Raw genomic sequence first — 10,769 nt, forward strand, 5'->3', positions numbered from 1 at the left:
AGTCCCTTCTGCAGCAAAGCACCCCCACAACATGATGCTGCCACCCCTGTGCTTCACGGTTGGGATGGTGTTCTTCGGCTTGCAAGCCTCACCCTTTTTCCTCCAAACATAATGATGGTCATCATGGCCAAACAGTTATATTTTTGTTTCATCAGACCAGAGGACATTTCTCCAAAAGTACCATCTTTATCCCCATGTGCAGTTGCAAACCGTAGTCTGGCTTTTTTATGGGTTGGATGGGTTGAAAAACTCATTTTAATGACTCCAAGTGTATGTAAACTTCTGACTTCAACTGTAAGTATTCAGTGCCTTTGCTATGACACTTGAAATTGCATACTGTTCCCAATGATCATCCTTGAGATGTATTTACAACTTCATTGGAGTCCATCTGTGGTAAATTCAATTGATTGTACATTATTTGGAAAGAGACACACTTGTTTATATAAGGTCCCACAGTTGACAGAGCATGTCAGAGCAAAAACCAAGCTGTGAGGTTGAAGGAATTGTCCTTAGAACTCTGAGACAGGATTGTGTCGAGGCACAAATCTGGGGAGGGGTTCCAATAAATGTCTGCAGCATTGAAGGTCCCCAAGAACACAGTGGCTTCCATAATTCCTAAATGGAAGAAGTTTATAACCCCCAAGACTCTTCCTAGAGCTGGCCGCGCAGCCAAACTGAGCAATTGGGGGAGAAGGCCCTTGGTCAGGGAGCGGCCCAAGAACCCAATGGTCCCTCTGACAGAGCTCTAGAGTTCCTCTGCGGAGATGAGATAACCTTCCAGAAGGACAACCATGTCTGCAGCACTACACCAATCGGGCCTTTATGGTAGAGTGGCCAGACGGAAGCCAAGCCTCAGTAAAAGGCACATGACAGTCCGCTTGGAGTTTGCCAAAAGGAACCTAAAGGACTTTCAGACCTTGAGAAGCAATTTTCTCTGATCATTTGAAACCAACATTGAACACTTTGGCCTGAATGCCAAGCGTCACATCTGGAGGAAACCTTACACCATCCCTACGGTGAAGCATGGCAGCATCATGCTGTGGGGAAGTCAGTGGCAGGGACCCGGGAGACTAGTCAGGTTCGAGAGAAAGATTAAAGGAGCAATGTACAGAGAGATCCTTGATGAAAACCTGCTCCAGCGTGATCAGGACCTCAGACTGGGGTGAAGGTTTCCTTTTCAACAGGACAATGATCCTAAGGACACAGCCAAGACATTGCAGGAGTGGCTTCGAGACAAGTCTCTGAATGTCATTGAGTGGCCCAGCCAGAGCCCGGACTTGAATCCTATTGAACATCTCTGGAGAGACCTGATAATATCTGCGCAGTGAGGCTCCCCATCTAATATCTGCGCAGCGAGGCTCCCCATCCAACCTGACAGCGCTTTAGAGGATCTGCACAGAAGATGTGCCAAAATTGTAGCGTAACACTCAAGGAGTCTTGAGGCTGTAACCACTGCCAAAGGTGCTTCTACAATGTACTGAGTAAAGGGTCTGAATACTGTAAATGTGATATTTGCAAACATTTCTAAAAAACAGTTTTTGCTTTGTCATGATGGGATATTGATGAGGGGGAAAAACAATTGAATCAATTTCAGAATAAGGCTATAACGTAACAACATGTGGAAAAAGTCAAGGGGTCGGAATACTTTTCCAATGCTCTGTATACATTTTGAACAGGATTATCTAGTTTGGATGCAATTTCAATGGAATTGATAGAGGAAGAGTGCTCACGTGCTTACTGATTTAAACAACAATATTTAAGTGATGTGCCGTTTTAAAACTCCATAGCTGAAAAGCAACTATAAACAAAATAAGGTAACCCCAAAAGCCAGATGGAGATGTATAAATTAGATATGCATTTAGTCCTTATATTATTGTAGCATAGGCTGCAGCAAATATAGGTAATACAATGGAAATACATACCTGACTTTATTGTGCAATCCTGGTGACTTTAAAGATGATTTGTGTATATACAGTATGTATTTTCTTTACTGACAAATAAAATCTATCTATCAATAAATCCAACCTGTGCAGCAGTGTTACGGATACAGGTATCCTGTGTCTGTGTGTATCCTGTGTGTGTTTCTTTTCTCTCCTTCTCCCCTCACAGGTGAAAATCATCACTCCCCAATCAGTCAACAATCAACCCATCAATCAGAAGACACACCTCCTCCTGTTTCCTACCCTATCACAGTTCCTTCCCCATGGTTTAAAAACCACATCATTTGTTTGTTCAAGAGCTCAATCTCTTTGTAATGCCATGTTTGTAGATCTCTGTTCTTCGCTCGCTCTCTGTGTATTAATTAACCTCTTCTTTTGTTTGAGCACCTCCAAATCACTTTGTCATCTCCTGTGAGTATTGTTTTTGCTTATGGTGTTTGCTGGCGGGAAAAGGGGAAACCAAGACAAGTCGCCCATGGGCATACACTACCCGTAGGTAAACTTTGTTAAAAACACTAGTTAGAACTGGGTGGACCACCCACTGTATTTTTGGTTAGTTAGTTAGCTGTTGTTGAAATAGGCTAGTCTAGCTTAGGGGTGTTTTTGCATATTGTTTCTTTCCTTGGGTCCAGCTCAGCCCCTTTTCCTGCTCCCCCCATTACCGTGTGTTTATAAATAAACCCTGAGTTTGACGGTATTATTTCGGTTGTCGTGGTTATTTCGTTCACTTTTACTTTGTCACTATTATAATTTACATGAGTTATGTTACGGGTCTCACTACCATCCCCCCTAGACTGTTGGGCCAAAAGGGATTCGTAACAAGCAGCAATTTGATAAATGGAAAGAGACATCTCTTACAAAACACCAGAAAGTTGAATGACATTCACAGATTGTCAAGCCAAGCCAAACCTGGCTGTGACTGCGCACCATGTCTCCAGTGCGCAGTCACAGCCCCGTGCGCCATATTCCCCAGGACGGATGGTGCCGGCTCAGCGCTCCTGGCCTCCAGTGCGTCTCTTCGGCCCCGGATATCCTGCGCCGGCTCTGCGCACTGTGTCTCTGGTGCATCTGCACAGCCCAGTGCGTCCTGTGATAGCGCCCTGCATTTGTCGGGCGAAAGTAACCATCCAGCCAGGACGGGTTGTGCCAGCTCTAAGCTTGAGACCTCCAGTGCTCCTCCATGGCCCAGTGTATCCGGTGCCTGCTCCACGCACCAGGCTTCCAGTGCATCTCCCCAGTCCGGTGAGACCTGTTCCGGTTCCACGTACGAAGCCTACACTGATAATCCATGGCACTAAGCCTCCAGTGATGATCCATGGACCGAAGCCTCCCGTGATGATCCATGGCCCGAAGCCTCCGGCAACGATCCATGGCACGAAGCCTCCAGTGACAATCCATGGCATGGAGCCTCTGGCGATGGTCCGCGGCCTCCGGCGACGGTTCCCGGTCCAGAGCCCCTGGCGGTGGTCCGCGGTCCGTAGCCCCCGGCGACTATCCACGGTCCGGAGGTCCCAGCGACTATCCATGCACCGGAGGCGCCACCGAAGTGGGGAGAGCCTAAAGCGTGGAAGGGTATGTGTCCCGCACCGAGCCCCCACCGAGAGTAGATGCCCACCCGGACCCTCCCCTATAGGTTCAGGTTTGCGGCCGGAGTTCGCAACTTTGGGGGAGGGGGAATACTGTCACGCCCTGACCTTAGAGATCCTTATATATTCTCTATGTTTGGTTAGGTCAGGGTGTGACTCGGGTGGGAGAATCTATGTTTTCTATTACTTTGTTGTTTTTGCCTAGTGTGGTTCCCAATCAGAGGCAGCTGTCTATCGTTGTCTCTGATTGGGGATCATATATAAGTTGTGATTTTCCATTTGGGTTTTGTGGGGAGTTATTTTCTGTTTAGCTGTTTTGTTGCCTGACAGAATTGTGCGCTTTCGTTTTTTTCTACTTTGTTATTTTGTTGCGGTGTTCAGTTTATTAAATATCATGAACGCCTACAACGCTGCACCTTGGTCTCATTCTTCAACCCACGAGAGTCAAAAGGAACCTAAAGTATATCAGGTTTATAAATACAGTGCCTTGCGAAAGTATTCGGCCCCCTTGAACTTTGCGACCTTTTGCCACATTTCAGGCTTCAAACATAAAGATATAAAACTGTATTTTTTTGTGAAGAATCAACAACAAGTGGGACACAATCATGAAGTGGAACGACATTTATTGATATTTCAAACTTTTTTTAACAAATCAAAAACTGAAAAATTGGGCGTGCAAAATTATTCAGCCCCCTTAAGTTAATACTTTGTAGCGCCACCTTTTGCTGCGATTACAGCTGTAAGTCACTTGGGGTATGTCTCTATCAGTTTTGCACATCGAGAGACTGAATTTTTTTCCCATTCCTCCTTGCAAAACAGCTCGAGCTCAGTGAGGTGGGATGGAGAGCATTTGTGAACAGCAGTTTTCAGTTCTTTCCACAGATTCTCGATTGGATTCAGGTCTGGACTTTGACTTGGCCATTCTAACACCTGGATATGTTTATTTTTGAACCATTCCATTGTAGATTTTGCTTTATGTTTTGGATCATTGTCTTGTTGGAAGACAAATCTCCGTCCCAGTCTCATGTCTTTTGCAGACTCCATCAGGTTTTCTTCCAGAATGGTCCTGTATTTGGCTCCATCCATCTTCCCATCAATTTTAACCATCTTCCCTGTCCCTGCTGAAGAAAAGCAGGCCCAAACCATGATGCTGCCACCACCATGTTTGACAGTGGGGATGGTGTGTTCAGCTGTGTTGCTTTTACGCCAAACATAACGTTTTGCATTGAAACCAAAATTGAACTTTTTGGCAACATCTGACCAGAGCACCTTCTTCCACATGTTTGGTGTGTCTCCCAGGTGTCTTGTGGCAAACTTTAAACAACACTTTTTATGGATATCTTTAAGAAATGGCTTTCTTCTTGCCACTCTTCCATAAAGGCCAAATTTGTGCAATATATGACTGATTGTTGTCCTATGGACAGAGTCTCCCACCTCAGCTGTAGATCTCTGCAGTTCATCCAGAGTGATCATGGGCCTCTTGGCTGCATCTCTGATCAGTCTTCTCCTTGTATGAGCTGAAAGTTTAGAGGGACGGCCAGGTCTTGGTAGATTTGCAGTGGTCTGATACTCCTTCCATTTCAATATTATCGCTTGCACAGTGCTCCTTGGGATGTTTAAAGCTTGGGAAATCTTTTTGTATCCAAATCCGGCTTTAAACTTCTTCACAACAGTATCTCAGACCTGCCTGGTGTGTTCCTTGTTCTTCATGATGCTCTCTGCGCTTTTGACGGACCTCTGAGACTATCACAGTGCAGGTGCATTTATACGGAGACTTGATTACACACAGGTGGATTGTATTTATCATCATTAGTCATTTAGGTCAACATTGGATCATTCAGAGATCCTCACTGAACTTCTGGAGAGAGTTTGCTGCACTGAAAGTAAAGGGGCTGAATAATTTTGCACGCACAATTTTTCAGTTTTTGATTTGTTAAAAAAGTTTGAAATATCCAATAAATGTCGTGCCACTTCATGATTGTGTCCCACTTGTTGTTGATTCTTCACAAAAAAATACAGTTTTATATCTCTATGTTTGAAGCCTGAAATGTGGCAAAAGGTTGCAAAGTTCAAGGGGGCCGAATACTTTCGCAAGGCACTGTACTTTGTGATAAAATAAAGAAAATGATATGGCCTCATTTGCATACATACACTGAGTTTATTTGCAGACATTACTAAAATATATAAAAAGGGGAGGAAAGGCTGCAACCACCAAAATCTTGCTCCGTCTAGGCCTACCTGTGCTCACCTGTGCCGTCTAGACTGCTGCCTCATGAATTATTCATTACTGTTTTTGTCACATTCTCTTGCATAATTCAACAAGTGTGTCAAGAGAAGGATACCCATGTGATTTAAAATCAAAATGCTTGCCTCTAGATTACACGTATCTACACATACTTTACATCGTTTGTGAGATCAGACATAATATCACTATAATCCAAGTTGTCCTTTTCGTATGTTGCTATAATTTCAGCGCGTCTAATTTGTACAAATGTTAACTGTATTAAGTCATTACTTTTTTCAAATGCACTGTGAGAAAGCTTACTCTGTGCTTCCTCACTTGTCCTATTTTACAGTATACACGGTGATATACTGTAATTGCTTGATCACCTCACCAAATATTAATTTTGGTTGAGTGTGTTAGCTGTGTTTGATCTATTTTAAATAAAGATTGGAAATAAATTACAGAAGACATGAGAGGAAAATCAGATACAGTTTATTAGTTGTTGCTTGTCTCAAGCAGTACTTACACATGTTTGTTTGAGATCTGTCTTGTAGCATGTGGAGGGACGTGGCCACCAAGCACACAGTTGACCATGCTCTGCTGTTTAAGAAGGGACACTCCATTACTAATTGGGGGGAAAGAGTTTCTGCTCTAGTCCAGCTCTTTAAAAGTATTCTATATATTCCTGTGTCACGAACCGGCTCAAAGCCCGTAACAAAGGGAGACAACGTGGAGATAAGGAGTAACAAAATACATATTTATTAACTAAAGCAACTAAGGAAAATATACAATGGTGTGTGTAATCAGTAATCAGTAGTGTAAGTGTTTTGCATTTATGAATGTGATAATGCAGGGTGTTGAAAGGTGCCAAAGCAAACAAACGGCCACCAAGAACCACAACACAATCTACAAAGGTGTCTGCATGGAGAGAGTCTCTTCCATGAATGTGGAAGAGGTCTATTTATCCTGGGAGACACCTGGCCCAGGTGTTTCCCATGAAGCCGACGACCCTCCCAATTCCGCCCACCGGCATCCTAATAAGGAAACAAGAACAAAGACAGAATACGGCAGACAGAGTGGGAGGTTGTCACATTCCCCCCCATAAAACCGGGGACCAACAAGGACCCCGGAACAACATGCCAGCCCCTGCAGTCCCAAATTGACACAGCCTCTGCGTCCCAAATTGACACCGCCTCTGCGTCCCAAATTGACACAGCCTCCTGCGTCCCAAATTGACACAGCCCCTGCGTCCCAAATTGACACAGCCCCTGCGTCCCAAATTGACACAGCCTCTGCGTCCCAAATTGACACAGCCTCTGCATCCCAAATTGACACTGCCTCTGCGTCCCAAATTGATGAGGGGTTATGTGTTCACACCTCCACCTGCACCAACCAACCTCCTCCCCAGACCTCAGCAACCTTTGCGCATAGGAAGCAATATTTAAGAGGAAAGAAGAACACAAGACCAGGAGGGAACAGACAGGAAAGATAGAACACGACAACCAACCAATGGTCAATCACGTAAACATTCAGGAACATGGCACAAAAGACCACAACAGCTACAAACTCCAACAAAAAGAACATCAGGGTCCTTCTTAATTTTTACAACTCCCAACGATTCATAGTCACTTCCAACGATTCATAGTCACTTCCAACGAAAGAGAATTTCACTAATTTCAATAATTTAACCTTGTAGTGTTCAGCGATCTTCAACAGCTGTTCTTTAGTACCTAATGCTAACAGTTCCTCTGATGGAAAGCGAATTAACTTGTGTACATGAGACACCATAGTCATAAGTAAATAATCTTGCACAACCCCTCTGCTGAGCACATCAGACCACAACCAGAGAAATGACAATCACCCTGAGCACCACAGAAGAGAGATGAGATACGGAGCTTCCCCAAAACCTACAATAACTCATAACCATAGTCTTCGTGCAGATTTGCGGTGGGTATTTATGCACTGTAGCCTGCTGGCAAGGAAATAGAACTCCCCAGCATGCTGGCAAATTCCACCAAGCCACGGATGTGCCCCCGAGACAACTGCTCAGTCCACAGACACCACACAAAAATAACAAACATTTAACCATGCCCAACATGTCCAAAATTGAAACACGTAGGTGTCTGCATGGAGAGAGTCTCTTCCATGAATGTGGAAGAGGTCTATTTATTCTGGGAGACAACGGGCCCAGGTGTTTCCCATGAAGCTGACGACACTCTCAACTCCGCCCACCGGCATCCTAATAAGGAAACAAGAACTAAGACAGAATACGGCAGACAGAGTGGGAGGGTCGTCACATTCCCCCCCATAAAACCGGGGACCAACAAGGACCCCGGAACAACATACCAGCCTCCTGCGTCCCAAATTGACACAGCCTCCTGCGTCCCAAATTGACACAGCCTCCTGCGTCCCAAATTGACACAGCCTCTGCATCCCAAATTGACACAGCCTCTGCGTCCCAAATTGACACAGCTTCTGCGTCCCAAATTGACACAGGGTCGTCACACCTGTATCGTACAGGTTATAGTATCTAACCTGTTATTGTAGAGTTGTTTACTTTGCTAAGTGTTTAATGGCTTAGTTTGACAAACGGCCTTCAATTTTAAGTGTTTCCTGTCACCTGGTCTCTGCCACATTATAAATGCTCAGGCGTAGAGCTTTATGGGGGATTAAGATGGCAGCCTGTCTCTGCAGGGGGTATGTTAGAGTTGTTTTGAGCCCCAGAGGCTAGTCAGACTGGTCTTTACAGTCATTTTACTCGTTTTTTATCCGTTTATTATTTAGTTTGAGCCTGGTTCAGTATGGTGTTGGAGGATTTGTATGTATTGTACATACCTGCACCTGCTTCAAGAGCCTTAAAATAAAAACCTTGCACTGCATCTTCTGCTCCCTGCCCCTCTTTGCTCACCAACACCAGCCAGACAGCTTGAACCATCCAGGGCAAGTAAGGGGTAAAGTAAGTAAAATCAACACCCATCAAAATAAAGTTATCTTTCTTCTCTTTCTTGTGATGTAAGTGTTGAGGCGGTGCATTTAATCCTGACCAAGCGTTGTCGTTCTTTTAGCTGCATCTGAAAGCCAATGTGTTCCATTGAGCCTTTTCAGCCATTACTGGAGTGTGTCTGTCAGGTCTTTTACAAACGTTTCCGCGGTCATTACGTCAACGGGGCGAAACAAATGGTACAAGCAAGAAAGAGTCGCCAGAGTAAGGTTAAATAAATCAATCAGCGAGATTTTGCACCCATCAAACAGAGGGAAAAGACGTCTGAAAAGTTGATATCCTCAGGTGGGAACTGATAGTTTACAGTAGCTACTGCATTTATGGATGGATGCTATGCTGAAAGAAAGTATTACAATGGCATGTATTATCAAATGGTTGAAAGGCCAATGCTGCCAAAGACAAATTCATTGGTGTAACTTTAGAAAGACTCAAATGAGCCGTTGTGTTTGAAATGCCAGGGCCGATTTCTGGTTCCAGTTCGCCCCTGAGAAAGAGACAATGTCATAGACCTTTGGAGAGGAGACATTGACGTTATATACTGTAAAGTGTTGACAATCTCTGTCACCGGTGCTCAAGTCGTTTTCAAGGTGAGATGCCATTGTCTGAGAGTCGGCTGTGTGTGTCTTTGTGTGTGTATGTGCCCGGGTGTCTGTCTGTTTGGGTGAGTGTGATTGTACACTCTTGGAACTAAAAGGGGTGATCTGGAACCTAAAAGGATTATTTGTCTCTTTTTCCAAGAGTGTATGTGCATACGCTCTCAAAGTGTATGACTGAGAGGGTGGTAGTGCATCACGTCCACCTCTACTGATGCGTTAGCGTGTCAGAGCCCTCACACTCCCATCAAACTCTCGTCTCTGTGACGAGGCTGAGTCACAGAGGCCATAGCCTGTGTCACATCTCTGTCTCTCTCCTATCACAACACAAGCTGCTTCAACATCAGGCCAGCTGCCAGCCAACGCTGCCACACAAGTCACTGTCAAAGACACAGAAACACATAGAAAGAAAGGCGGGTGGAACTCACACAAAGCATCTTAACTGGAAGTCTCTGTTTTCAAGAAGTAAAAAGAATAGTTTGATCATTTACACATCAAAGAAAAATGTGTAGCTAAACAAAATAGTCTTTAAATGCATAAACATCTTGACAGCTTTACGAAATGAAATATTAAAGCCACACAATACAGGCTTTCAATCCACACCAAAGACCATAACTATACTGAACAAAAATATAAGAGCAAGATATAAAGTGTTGCTTTCATGAGCTGAAATAAAACATCCTAGACATTTACATATGCACAAAAAGCGTATTTCTCAAAGATTTGGTGCACAAATTTGTTTACATCCCTGTTAGTGAGCATTTCTCCTTTGCTAAAATAATCCATCTGATTAAACAGCATGATCATTACACAGGTGCACCTTGTGATGGGGACAATAAAAGGCCACTCTTAAACGTGCAGTTTTGTCACAAATGCCTCAAGTTTGGAGGGAGCGTGCAATTGACATGCTGACTGCAGGAATGTCCACCAGCACTGTTGCCAGAGAATAGAATCTTAATTTATCGCACAATTGGCCCAGCGTCGTCTGGGTTTGGCGGAGTAGGCCGTCATTGTAAATAAGAATTTGTTCTTAACTGACTTGCCTAGTTAAATAAAGGTCAAATTAAAAATAGAACCACTTTGGCAGTATGTCCAACCGACCTCACAACCGCAGAACACGTGTAACCACGCCAGCCCAGGACCTCCACATCCGGCTTCTTCACCTGCGGGATCATCTGAGACCAGCCACCCAGACAGCTGAAAAAAATTAGGATTATTTCTGTCTGCAATAAAGCTCTTTTGTGGGGAAAAACTAATTCTGATTGGCTGGACCTGGCCCCCCACTGGGTAAACCTGGTTCCCAAGTGGTTGGGCCTATGTCCTCCCAGGCCAACCCAAGGCCGTACCACTGCCCATTCATGTGAAATCCATAGATTTGGGCCTAATTTATTTATTTCAATTGATTTCTTATTTCCTTATCCTGTC

The sequence above is a fragment of the Oncorhynchus clarkii genome, chromosome 33 (assembly GCF_045791955.1).
Source record: "Oncorhynchus clarkii lewisi isolate Uvic-CL-2024 chromosome 33, UVic_Ocla_1.0, whole genome shotgun sequence".
Classification (NCBI taxonomy): Eukaryota; Metazoa; Chordata; class Actinopteri; order Salmoniformes; family Salmonidae; genus Oncorhynchus; species Oncorhynchus clarkii.